This window comes from Muscardinus avellanarius (assembly GCF_963383645.1).
Source record: "Muscardinus avellanarius genome assembly, chromosome: 1".
NCBI classification, from domain to species: Eukaryota; Metazoa; Chordata; class Mammalia; order Rodentia; family Gliridae; genus Muscardinus; species Muscardinus avellanarius.
In genome coordinates this window covers 148,253,866-148,267,625 of record NC_137786.1, presented here as the reverse complement: position 1 = coordinate 148,267,625, position 13,760 = coordinate 148,253,866, and positions in this window count along the sequence as shown.

Sequence of the window (13,760 nt, the reverse complement as noted above, 5' to 3'; positions counted from 1 at the left end):
AGACCTGTCTCCTTCTTTAACATTTATTGATTTTGGTGACATGACTTCCCTGTAGTTTTGTCTTGCTTCTCTTCCCATAGCTTTTCTAATTTATTTATGTGTGGTTCAATCTTGGTTGCTCTTTAGGATTTTTTTGTTTCTTTTCACCTTATATACATCCTATTTTATCTTATTTATTCCCTCAGAATTATGGACATAGTTGTTTTTTTTTTTTTTTTTTGTGGTACTGGGGTTCCTGGAAGCCCTTCTACCTCCGGGCTACACTCCCAGACCTATTTTTATATTTTTATTTGGAAACAGGGTCTCTTAGCCAACGCGGCTGGCTTCGAACCTGCGCGATCCTCCTGTCTCAGCCTCCCAAGCACAGGGATTACAAGCGTGTGCCACCACGCCCGGCTGGATGTAGTTTTAAAAGTCCCCCAAATTCCCATGTGTTGAATGGATGGTGCCCAAGGAGGGAAGGCTCAGAGATGGGCAGGCCTGTAGAAGGTGGATCACTTTTCTCCGCCATGCCTTGCCACCAGGGTGTATCTGTCTTGGAGTCAGTCACCTATGGACTGGATCTCTTGAACTGTGAGCCAAAATGAGCTTTTCCTCCCTTGTCTTCTCAGGTATTTGGGTAACAGCAAGAGAAAAGCTAAGTAGTACATGCAGCTTCAGACAGTATCTATTCATTTTCTTTTCTTTCTTTCTTTTATTTCTTTCTTGGTGTGTGTGTGTGTGTGTGTGTGTGTGTGTGTGTGTGTGTGTGCATATGCGTGTGTATGAGAGAGAGAAAGAAAATGTATGTATGCTAACTTGAAATTAATCTCAGGGGGACTTGAATACTGATATACTGAGCTATATCCTCAGCCCTTTTTATTTTTGTTTTTAATCTAGTTCTCACTAAATTGCAAACCCAGCCTCCAAGTGATGATCCTTCTGCCTCAGACTCTGCTGTCACTGGGACTGCAGGCATGGATCATGTCACATGGTTCATCAACTTTCTTTTCTAATCTCTGAGTCTATATATCTGACTCTGCTGTAAGGACATCTCCAGTTGGATTGACTAGGTGGGCAGAATTGTAATTTAATAACTGAGCAGCATGTACTTTGAGTCAGTGTGATCCAGTTCCTACAATCCTCTGCCATTGGTTGTCACCTTGTAATTATCTCTAAACTTTCACACTTCTCATATGACCTCTACAAACAATGAACATAATTCTTTAGTATGCAAGTCTAATATTATTTTGTTGCTTAAAATCTCACGGGCGTGGTGGCTCACGCTTGTAATTCCTGCACTTGGGAGGCTGAGACAGGAGGATCACGCAGGTTCGAAGCCAGCCTCAGCTGGCTTAAGAGACCTTGTTTGCAAATAAAATATAAAATAGGTCTGGGAGTGTAGCCTGGAGGTAGAAGGCCCCTGTGTTCCATCCCAAGTACCACCAGAAAAAAAAAACAAAAACCAAAAACAAAAAAAAAAAAAACCCTCATAGTCTTCCAGGAATATGCATTATAATATTTGTGAAAATTTCATGTTGGACATAATTGTTCTATTTCTCATTATAATGTAAGATTTTTTTAATTTAGGCCTTGTATATTTGTTTATATTTCATTGTAATCCCAATGCTTAGAAAATATCTGGCAAATAGAGGTACCAAATAACTGTTTGTGAAATGAATTAATAAATGAGTGAATGACTGGGGCAGCAAGAAACTGCAAAATGTTTTATGTTTTTTAATAACAACCTCTTATATTAAAACCTATTTTATCTCTTCTTATTGTGACCACTCCAATGCTTTTATGGTTACAGTTATCATGATGTAAATTTTTATTCTTTTCATTTTTTAATCTAAAGTGTTTCTCTATAGATAGCATATATTGAATTCTATATTTTATATATTTTGATGATAATCTCTAAATTTTACTTTGGTGTTTAATCATCTTATGTTTAATATAATTAATAAGATGGTTAGATTTACATTACAATCCATTTTTAGGGGTTTCCTATATAGTCTCTATTTTTTTAACACTTGATCTTAGCCTAAAGGTCAAGAAGCCATCTTTTTTTTCTTCTTCTGTTCTATCTGCACTATCTTCTTTTGTGTTTCATGGACATTTTCAGTGTACTATTCTAATTTCTGTATCTCTTACTTTATTTTTTGTTGTTTTCTGAGTTTCATAACACTTAAGGTTTGTTTGGAAATTTCAAAATATATATTAATTAATATAAAATAAGTTTCTTATAATTACCACAAACCTAATTTAAATTGTATATGGAAACTTGTTCCAATATGCTCACTTCCCTGCCCCTTTTGTCCTATTTTAATACAAATTACATTTTTATCTTTTAACCCCTAACAATGAAATGTTACAAATATTGTTTCCTCGGTTTCTTTCTAAATCAGTTAATAGAAGAATAGACTATACTATTTAGATAGATATTTATATACTGTCATTCATTTATCTAACATAATTTTCTTAATCAGTATTTTATTGCTACAGGTTGATTTGAGCCCATACTTATCAGTGTGAGCAACTTCTTTTAGTATATCTTGAAAATTAGTTCTGCTATTAGCAAATATGCCCAATATTTACGTATCTTCATTTTGCTTAGTTGACATTTTTATGGCACAGCAAGTATATCATGCCTGCTGCAGCATGATGAGAACTCAGCGATCGTTCTCACTGAATTTTCTTATATAACAAATTTCATTTGCCTCTTACTCCATTCAAGACTTTTTTCCTTTTAGTTTTTTAATTTGAATATGATGAGTCTAGGTATGGACCTCAGTATGTTTATTCTCCTTGAATTTTATTGAGCTTCTTAGACATGTATTTTAATGGTTTCTTATTGTGATATTTTTGGTCATTATATACTAAAAATGTTTTTGCCTCTTTTTATTGTTGAATTCTGAGTTCTTAATGGCTCCCACACCTGTTTTGCTTAATTGTTAGTCACTTGCCTAGACTAATTTATAGACTCATCTGTCTTACTAAGACATTACAAATACTAAAGTCCTTGCTTATTTTTAAACCAGTAATTCTGATTTTAGTTTAAATTCAGTTTACTAAGCATAACTTAATACTCATTCAATGATTGAACAAAATTTTTCTTTAAATAAGACAATAAAATGTCCACCATTTGCTGAGGGAAACTGTGAATTGTGGCCCACATTCAAAGTTTAGTCAATTTTATATGTCTACTTTTACTTTCAGTTTTTTTTTTTTGTAAAGAGACCCATGGTCCATTAGGTATAAGTTACTAACTGGGACTCTCTCCATTCTTTCCTCAGTATGCACATAGCCTTGAGCATTTGGTCAGCCCTGCAGATGCACATGTGCACAGTCTTTCAGATTATCAGCAATATGTTGAAACTTTTCAAAGCCTCCTATGACTACATAATTCATTTCTTTTTACTAAGTTTTCCTGCATCTTTTGTTTTCCCCAACCACATTTCAAATTTAGTCAGATACCATATAAACTTTCTACAATTATTTTCTACCAATTGCTAGTGTTTTTGACACGTTCCTTGGTGAAAGACTTCTCCATGCAGCTTTTGGCCCTTTTATAATTGGGCGGGTATATGTCAACGCACTATATACCTCACAGTTCTTATAATACATTCTCTTCTTCTTTATGAATATTTTACATTTTATATGCTTTTGGTTAGTTTTGAGTTTTCAAATGGCTTGTTGGGGTAATTTTTTAACAATTTTTTTATTGAACATAAATAGTATAGATTTAAACTATATTTGGTGCCCTCTCCCTCCCGCCCCCGTTTTCCCTTCCCCCCTCCCACCAATGGTTGTCCAGGTTAACCATGTCTTATTCATAATTTTACACATGTTCAGGTGTAGTCCCTCATTAATCAAGATCAGCCTTCCTCCTCTCCTATCTTTCCATTCAAACTTAGCTAGTATTTCCCCTCCATTATCTGGAGTCCCACTGGTATTCTTTGTGTTTCCTAGTTTGGGCATATTAGAGGAAACATAGGTATTTTCTCCTTCTGTGCTTGGCTGATCTCACTTAACATAATGTTCTCTAGGGCTTTCCATCTTCTTGCAAATGATATAATTTTATTCTTCTTTAAATGGCTGAATAGAATTCCATTGTGTGTATTCCCCACAGTTTTGCTATCCATTCATCTGTTGATGGTGATCTGGGTTGGTTCCATATTTTGGCTATTACGAATTGTGCTGCTATGAACATAGGCATGCATATGTTGCTGTATTTCTCTGAATTCAACCCCTTTGGAAGGATACCTAGGAGTGGTATAGCTGGATCATATGGTGGATCTATTCCCACCTTTCTTAGGAATCTCCACACAGATCTCCATAGTGGTTGAACTAGTTTGCATTCCCACCAACAGTGTAAAAGAGTTCCTCTTTCCTTGTTGGGGTAATTTTGAATGTTGTTTTTGTTGCTTTTGAAAGAACAAAATTATCCAAGGTTCTCGGTTCTCTTTCAACATTCTAGAAACATTCTAGAAGTTTTTTTTTTTTTTTTTTTTTTTTTGTAACAGAGGTGGAAACCAAGGCCACTCTATTTCGTAACTTCATCCCCAGCTGTATTTTTATTTTTTACAAAGTTTTGTTGAGTCACTGAGGGCCTAAATTGTTGAGAATGGCATCAAAGTTGAATCTTCCTGTTTCAGCCTTCAAAGTACCGACCAGAATTATAGATGGACACCACTGCACCCAGCTGGAGAAGTTTAATCTTACTTGCACAGGATTGCAAAGCAAGAGTTAGAGATTTACAGATAGTTATTAAGGGAAAAGTTGTCCTAGTTAGTGGTAAAAAGAAAATAGATATATGAAATTACACAGTGGACTCAAGTAACTAAAAATTATTTTTTTGAAGCAGAGATTAATGGAAAGGCAAGGTTTGAACAAATATACAAAAGTCTTACATATCATGTTATGGAAGTAAGATATTATCCTGTAGGTATCAGTCTGTGAATGAAGAATTTTGACAAGTGAATAAATATTATATGTATTCAGAAAAGAAACTGGTAAGGAATTTAGCTATATTGAAAAATGATAAGTTGAAAAAAAGGAAAAACATTACAGAGGCTTTTTTAACATTCTGGGTAACTAAAGAAGAACTGAAATAGGTCTTAGTATGTGAAAGTGGATAAACACAAGAAATATTTAGATGCTTAGAGGACAGTATTGATAGAAAAAAATTCTCTAAAAGTGGAAGGCAAAAATAATTATAGCATTTTAAAGATATATAAGGTTCTGGCATGAGAAATTGACCCAATTTTACTATTATCCTCATATACAAATGTTGGTAAATATTTTAGAAAAATGTAAATGTACATACTAGTCTTGTGATTGGCACATATTTTTATAACTATATGTCACCGAACACATATTTCTTTTCCTATGAATAGCAAACCTCTGAATTGCTTTATGAGTAAATTTTGCATTAAAATTATTGAAGGATAAAATAAGCTAGTTTAAAATGTAAGTATAATAAATTATGTCAGTCAGTAATTGATTTCTTTATGCATTCAACCAGCAAGTATTTGAATTAACAAAGAATATGGATAAATTGATAACTGGATGTGCCTGCATTCTCTTCCTAAGTATTTTAATGTAAAACAGGTAAATAAATATCTCAGAACAGTTATCAAAATATTTTGAATATCCTATTGTATGAAAATAATAGAAAAAAGATCAAGGAGATAAATTCCTAAGAAGCTAGGAAAAAGATATATTAAAAATAAAAAAAATTCTACTATGTACATTTTCAGTAAGTGATAAATATTTAATCATACAATTAAAAAGAATTATATTTCTAAACAAATTTAAGTAATTTATTCTTATAAAAGCTAATAAAGTAAGTAACCATGTCCAAAAATTGAATAAAGCAAATTTCAGCAAAATGCCTGAAAACACAATTTCTACCAGCATAAACATAAGAACTTAAATTATGAAAATCAGTGAATATATTGTGGAAAATAAAAACCAAATTATGCAAAATTCTAATGTGTTTATGTGTATGCACAGATGATAAAAATGTCTATATGACATATTGTTATTGTTGTTTTTTATCTGTACAAAAATTCATTTCTAGTTAATCATGCTTTATTTCTTGATATTAAACCTCTAGTAATTTTCATATAAAAATAAAGTTTCATTTTTACACACATAAGATAGGTTATCAATAAACATGGTTTAAAATCCTAACCTTTTACACCACCCTTCAGATGGGCCAGCACTAACTTTCAACTGGAGTAAGAGCACAACTTTGCTCTTTCCTAATTAACAGTGCTGGTTCCAGCCTCATTTATAAATGCTTTTAAGTCCCTAAAGATTTACTCAATATCAGCAATTAATGGTTGGCTTACTCATTATGTCTCTGATGAAGCCCATGGTAAATTAACAGTTCCAGGAGCTGAATGCTGACTATGATAATAAATGATTTGGAAGGAGTGATACTATTAAAAGCTATAAGTATATTTTTAATTATCAGAATATACATTTAAGTTACAATTGAATTTCTATATAGTGGGGGAAGGTGCTTTTCATTTATTGTAGGCATACTACACTACTTTAAACATCCTTCAGTTTTTCCATCCTTAAAAATGTTAGCAATTGTTCCATTCTATCATGAGTACTTATTTCATAAAGTTCACAGAAACGGTAGGCCCTTTTCTATTCAGCATCATGCCTACAAAAACATGCATTTAGCCTCTTACTGTCAGACACTTCATAAAAGCATATATATATTATATATATATTATATATAATGTATATATAATATATATATACATATATATTTATATATATATAAATAAAAATTTGTATATATATACAAATATATACAAATATATCCAGAGTGTTGTTACCCTAAACACAATCTATTGTATTTACAAGACTTACTAAGGAATATTTTATCTCATAAAAAAATCAACATAACATAAAAACAGTATTTGGCATATAAAAATAGATCCATAAGAATAGCAAAATGAAGTACAGATTATAGTATGATATTGGACATATAAAAAACAAAGTAACCAAACTTCACGTTTCACTGGGTTTTTAAAGAGCATTTGGCCATTGGAGTTTTGTAAATGGCACTATGTTGGAGGAAGAGTAATGAAGGCCACGTAGTAACTCTCAATTTCTAGTCTAAGATTCATCCTGAATTGTTGTATGTTCCTGAAATTGCTTCTTTACTAGTGTGGTTTGGTTTTATGTGTCCTGATAATTAAAATGTATTCACTTTTTCCTGGTCTCATCTCCACAGGAAAGCACCAGCCTCATAACACTACTATCCCAACTTTTATTGAAAATGGCAACCCTCAAAATCCAAAATGTTAGCAATTGTTCCTTTCAATGTTTATTAATTATTTCTCTCCAAAATAAAAAAAAAACAGTTTTATATACCTTAGAGTAGTAATTAGTATATAAATGCTAATTTACTATTTATGCTCTGTATCAAAGGAGGTACAATCCCAGCTACCACTTAGTGGGTTAGTGAGCTCCCAAGTACTGTGATGACAAGCATGTGCCGCCATGCCCAGATCTTTAGTTTCTTTTTGAAATGACCCCAACAGTACAAACCATACAGATTAAAGAGTGACTCCTACTGCTCCTTATTATCCACCAGTGCTTTAAAAATTCTTTTTAAATTTTTTTTTATTGTTGCATTGTAGTCAAACATCTTAATAGAGTACAAGATAGTAGAGGCATATGTGCACACATCACTCGTTTATCCCTTTCCCAATTCCAACCTCAATCCCTCCTTCTCATGTTTGGCTTAAGTGATTATCTTTGATATGTTTGTGACTCTACCTCATGTACATCTGTCGTCTCCCCTCCAATGACCTTCAGTTACATCGCCTTATTTGCTCATGTATGGTTTATCCTTCTTCATCTAGAGTTTCTCTTATTACTGTTTATCTCCCTCACTTCTGTATATAAGGGAAAGCATCGGATTTCTTATTTTTGTGACTAATCTCACTTATCATAATGTTCTACAGTTCCATCTATTTCTCTGTAAATGACATAATTTTGTTCTTCTTTGTGGCTGAGTAAAACTTCATCATGGACATATCCCATAGTTTTGTAATCCATTAATCTTTTGATGGACATCTTGGCTTTTTCCATAGTTTGGTGAATGTGAATTGTGAATCTATGAGCATAGATATGCATATGTAACTATAACTATAACTATAACTATAACTATAACTATAACTATATATATATATATATAGAGAGAGAGAGAATCAAGTCAAATTATGAAGATAAAATATGAAAAAGGAGATAACACTGACAATGTAGAAATTCAGAGGCTTATCAGAAACTATTTTGAAAAACTATACTCCAAAAGAATGGAAAATCTGGAAGAAAATGAAAACTTTCTAGATAAATACAACCTTCCTAAACTGAGTAAAGAAGATGTAGAAAATCTCAACCAACAGCAATCAAAAATATTGAAGCAGCAATAAAAAGCCTACTATCAAACAAATGCCCAGGACCAGATGGTTTCTCAAGTGAATTTTTTAAAACCTTTATAGAAGAGCTAATACTCCTTAAGTTATTTCATGAAAGAGAAAGAAATGGGACTCTCCAAAATACATTCTATGAAGCCAATATCACATTAATATCAAAATCAAATAAAGACAGCTCAAGGAAAGAAAACTACAGGCCTATATCATTGGTGAACTTGGAAGCAAAACTTCTAAACAAAATACTAACAACATGCATTCAAATACTAACAACATGCATTCAAAACCACATCAAGAAAATCATACATCATGACTAAATAGGGTTTATCCCAGAGAGGCAAGGCTGGTTCAAAATACAAAAATCAATCTATGTAATTCATCACATAAACAGAACCAAAGACAAAAATCATATGATCATTTCAATAGATGCTGAAAAAGCATTTGACAGAATGCAACATCCATTTATGCAAAAAGCACTGTAGAGAATCTGAATAGAAGGAACGTACCTCAACATTATAAAGGCAATCTACAATAGGCCCACAGCCAACATCATACAAAAAAATTTCTTCTTTATGCATACATAGTACAATTTTTTTTGAAGGGGGAGGGTCTGGAATGGAACCTAGATGCATTTGGCCTCCGAGCTACAACCCCTGCCCATTTTTTTTTTATTCTTTTATTTTGAAACAGGGTCTCACTGATTTGTGAAGGGCCTCACTAAGTAGCTGATTCTGTCCGCGAACCACGATCCTCTGGTCTCAACCTCCGAATGCTGGGATTACAAGCATGTGCCACCACACCCGGCTTACATAGTACAATATTACCCAGAGATTAGCCTCGCCAAAGTTTACTTAGGATATTAGTTTCTTGGGATTCCATAACGAAGTACTATGAATGGAATAGATTGAACCACAGACTTTTTTTTCACAGTTCTAGAGGTTGAAATGTCAAGATCAAAGTGTCACCTGGGTTGTCTTCTTCTAATCTTAATTATCTCCCTGATGATGCCATTGCCAAGTACATTTACATTCTTTGTAAAGAATTTAATGTAAGAATTTGGACTTTGAGGGGACATTATTCTGTTTATACATGTGATGATTCATTCATAGTTTAAAAAGGGTTATTTCCCAAAACTATCTATCTCTAACTTTGGGTAATTTGTCTCTTAAAAACTAGCTGAGGCAAGCCAAGTGTGGCGGGGCACACACTTGTAATTCTAGCATTTGGGATCTGAGACAAGAGGATCACAGTTTAAGGCCTCCCTCAACTACTTAGTGAGGCTCTTTACAACTCAGTGAGACCCTGTATCAAAATAAAGAATAAAAAATAGGGCTGATGGGTACTTCAGAGGTAGAATGCCCCTGGGTTCCATCTTCAGCACCATAAAAAAATTTAGAAAGTAGCTGAGGCAGACCTCTCAGAGAGAAACTGATCTTCTGATACCTGTCTATCTGTAGTGACAAAATCTGGTAACAGACTAAGGATTTAGAATGCAAGCCTTGACCAGTGACTACGATTTAGGCATTCAATTACTCTTCAAGTATAGGCGGCATGTGGAGGATTTGGTGTCCCTAAAGAATAATATATTTTTCAAATGTTTTATGGTTTATAAATGTTTCATGAGGCAGATTGTTTCAATCACAATTCTCATTGCTGTGAACTCAAATACCTGACAACCACACCTAAGAGGAAGGAAGAAATTTTTGCCCATAGTTATGGAGATTTTAGAGGTCCAGTCACAGTTAGGGAAAGTTACATCCAGGGGGCTCAAATCATAGTGGCAGAAACATAGAGGGTTCAGAGCTCTGTCTGTACATCGTGAAGGCTGGAAGCAGAAAAACCAGAAAAAGGAGAAGGACACTGATATAGTTAGCTTCCAAATCCATACACCCAGGGATACCTGCTCACCAACAAAACAAAACAAAACAAAACACCCACTATCTCCAACATTACTATTTTGTCTAATCTGCCTCCAACATGGCTGCCTTGTGAGTTTCTGAGGGATGTTGTAAATCCAAACTATAATACAAATATTTATTCAAAAATCTGCATGATGATCTCTGTAGTCTACATGGTATTCTTGGCCACTGGAATATGGAAGGGATAAGGGGGATTTTCAGCAGCTATTGTCTGGAAGATGGCTGGGGAGTCCTGAGAAGGATATAGGTTATCTAAGGAAAAATAAGATCAATTTATTCACAATTTTAAAAGTGAGACTGATTATAAAACAGTGAAATATTCAGTATAGAATGCTCAAAGAGGAGGTAGAAATGGTTTGGGATGGAAACTGCCCATCATCTTTAATCTCCTCAAGACTAATTTTGTCATAAATAAAAAGAGATCTGGGAAAAAACATCTGGTTCCTTAATTCTAACTATAATAAGTATTCCATTGTTGTTATCAGCATATTTCTAATACCATTATAGCTGTTCTACATAACATTAGATATCAGCTTTTCTTTTCTAGATCCTGACATTTAAAGAAACAATTTATTCCAAATATACCCATATTTCTTTTGTTCAAACACTCAATCTTTCTATGCCTATTATTCATCTGACAATGTAAGATAATCATTTTATTTATATAAAAAATATCTGAATAAAATGAAATAGTGCTGATAAACAACTGGACACCGCTACACACTGAGCACTCCATAAATACTTGTATCATTTTAAATTGGGATTGGCACTGTTGCACATTTAATTCGTAGTACTTTTTCTCAGGTCATAGGCATGCAGCAGAGAACTTACTATGGAAAACCATATGGATTGGAGAAAATGTAATGAGGAAAAGGAAGGAAGGAAAGGGTTGGGTGCCAACTCTCTTTTACCCTCAGAAGAGCTGAACATATGCTTGGGATATATTTATAGCTTAAACATGCAAAGAATTCAGTAAACTAAAATTTATAATACAGGCTTATACAATGAATTTTGGTTATTTATCACCATAGATATATAAAAATTACGGTTAGAGGGTTGACTCTCATCTAAGAGATGTGTTTTTACACTTTGAGATACTTGGGAGTGAGCCATTTCATCTGGGAAGAAAAAGTGCAGGAAGAAATCAAGAATATAGAAATAATATTTAAGTCCATTTCTGGCAACTGGGGATATGACATTGAGGAGATTTATACTCTTGGTGTTGGGGCAGTAACCTTAAAAGTGGGTCAATCAGCTAGAGAAATGAAAGAATTGCTTCAACATTAGACACCTTTTTAGGCATTAGAGAAATTTCCTGTCTTTTTAAAGATTATTTCGAATATGATGTGTGTTATAATCAAATAAAGACTATCCCTAATAAACTCATAGTTGGTATAGTTAAGTCAAGAGGGTTGTAATCTCATCAGTATAAATCTATTATAATGTATTTATCTGGGTGGTAACCTAGGTCAGTGTGGCCTGAAATGTGGGTTGCTGAGAGTAATAGAAATTGGGTTATGTCTTTGATTTGTAAAAATAGGTACATCCACATTTGGTGCATAAAAATTTATTATCTTTACATCTTCTTGTTGTATTGTTGTTTATTTTAGTAAAAAGTGAACTGCTTTGTTTCTTCAGATAAATTTTAGCTTAAACTCTGCTTTATCAGACATAATCATGCCTACCCCCACTTAATTTTGTCTACATTTGCATTCATTTTTCATACTTATTTTATCTTTTCACCTTTAGCCTACTGATATCTTTGCCTGTAAACTGAGTTTCTTGCAAAGAGTATATAGTTGGATTATGTTCTTGAATTCACATTGCCTGTTTATGCCTTTTATTTTGGTGAGTTTAGACCTTTTATTCCTTGTCATTTTGAGTTCTATTTTCAGTTTAATATATGCTATTATTTTTCTTAAATTTTTTCCCATATGGTGGGGTTCATCTCTCCTCTGGTTCTGGTAGTTTTTTTTTTCCTTTTTCTTTTTTTCTTTGTGTTTTACTTTTTTCTTTGTGTTTAATTTCTTTAAATATTTTTTCTAGTGCCAGCTTGACAGTCATGAATTTTTTATAGTATTTTCTTATCTTGGAAGGTTTTTATTTCTCCATCAATTTTGAATTATATCTTTGCTTTATAAAAGTCTTTGTTGGAAGTTGTTTGCCTTCAGGGTTTGGAGTACATCATACCAGACCCTCCTGAATTTCATGACTTGGACTGAGAAGTTCTGAGTGATTCTTATTGTTTCATCCCTGAATGTTAGTCATTTTGATTATTATGTGGTATAGAGAAGTTCCTCATTGATCTTGTCTTGTTGGTGCTCAGAAAGTCTCTTGTACATGGATATTCAAGTATTTTCCTAATTTTGGAAACTCTTTTATTTTATTTCCCTGTAAAAGTTTCTAAGTCCTTATGTTTATGCTCTAGATCTTCTTCAGTGCCTATTCTCTCTAAGTTAGGTCATTTCATATTATCCCATATTTCTTGGATGGTCTCGTCATGTTTACCTATTGTCTTCTCTATATTGTTGGTTTATCTTTGATGGCTCTATGTTGTTGACTATGTGGCCAGTTTTAAATGAACTGTCTTCCAAGAGTTAGACCACATTTTTCATGTGTCTAGTCTGCTAAGGGTGCTAAAGGTGTATAATTCACTTATTGTTTCCTTCATTTTATACTCAAAGCCTCTTAAATATTTACTTACTTATTTATTTTTACTTAGGGCTCCAACTTCTCTATTATTATGTCTTTCATAACCCATTAACATTCTCTGTATTCACATCTGACATCTTTGATCATATTGAAATCAAAATTTCACATTCTTCTTCTGGCCATTTCTGCAGCTCATTATTGGTTATATATCCCTTGTTGAGTTGTAGAAGTCTGTTGTTTTCTTGTTGGCCTTCATTCTCATGTTTTCAGAATTCTGAGGTTTGTGTTTCTGTTGTCTTGTCATTCTCTTTTTGAACATATTTGCCTCTACAAATCTGTGGCATATAAACAAACTTTTGAGTTTATTCCCATGAGCCTTTTCAACAAGTATATAGTTTTTGTACAATGAAGGCTAACAGGAGTCTCTAATTGGCTACAGGTCACTGTGTTCTCCAGGCATAAACTCAGCAGTACCGGAGACTATAACATTCTGTTCAAAGCTTGTAGCCTGCTAGTTAGAATTAATGTCCCAAAACACCATCGTTGCTCTCCTGGTTTTAAAATGATCAAGTCCTACATAGGTGAAGCCTCTGTGGACACTGAACTCAAGCTTAGCAGGGCCATAGATTCCTGTGTTTGGATCTTGTGGCCTTGCTGGCTTATCTTTGATGGCTTAGAGACACCACTGCTATTCTGATGGTAATGATCACATGGAGTTGTCAGTCACTGGCATGCATGAATGCTT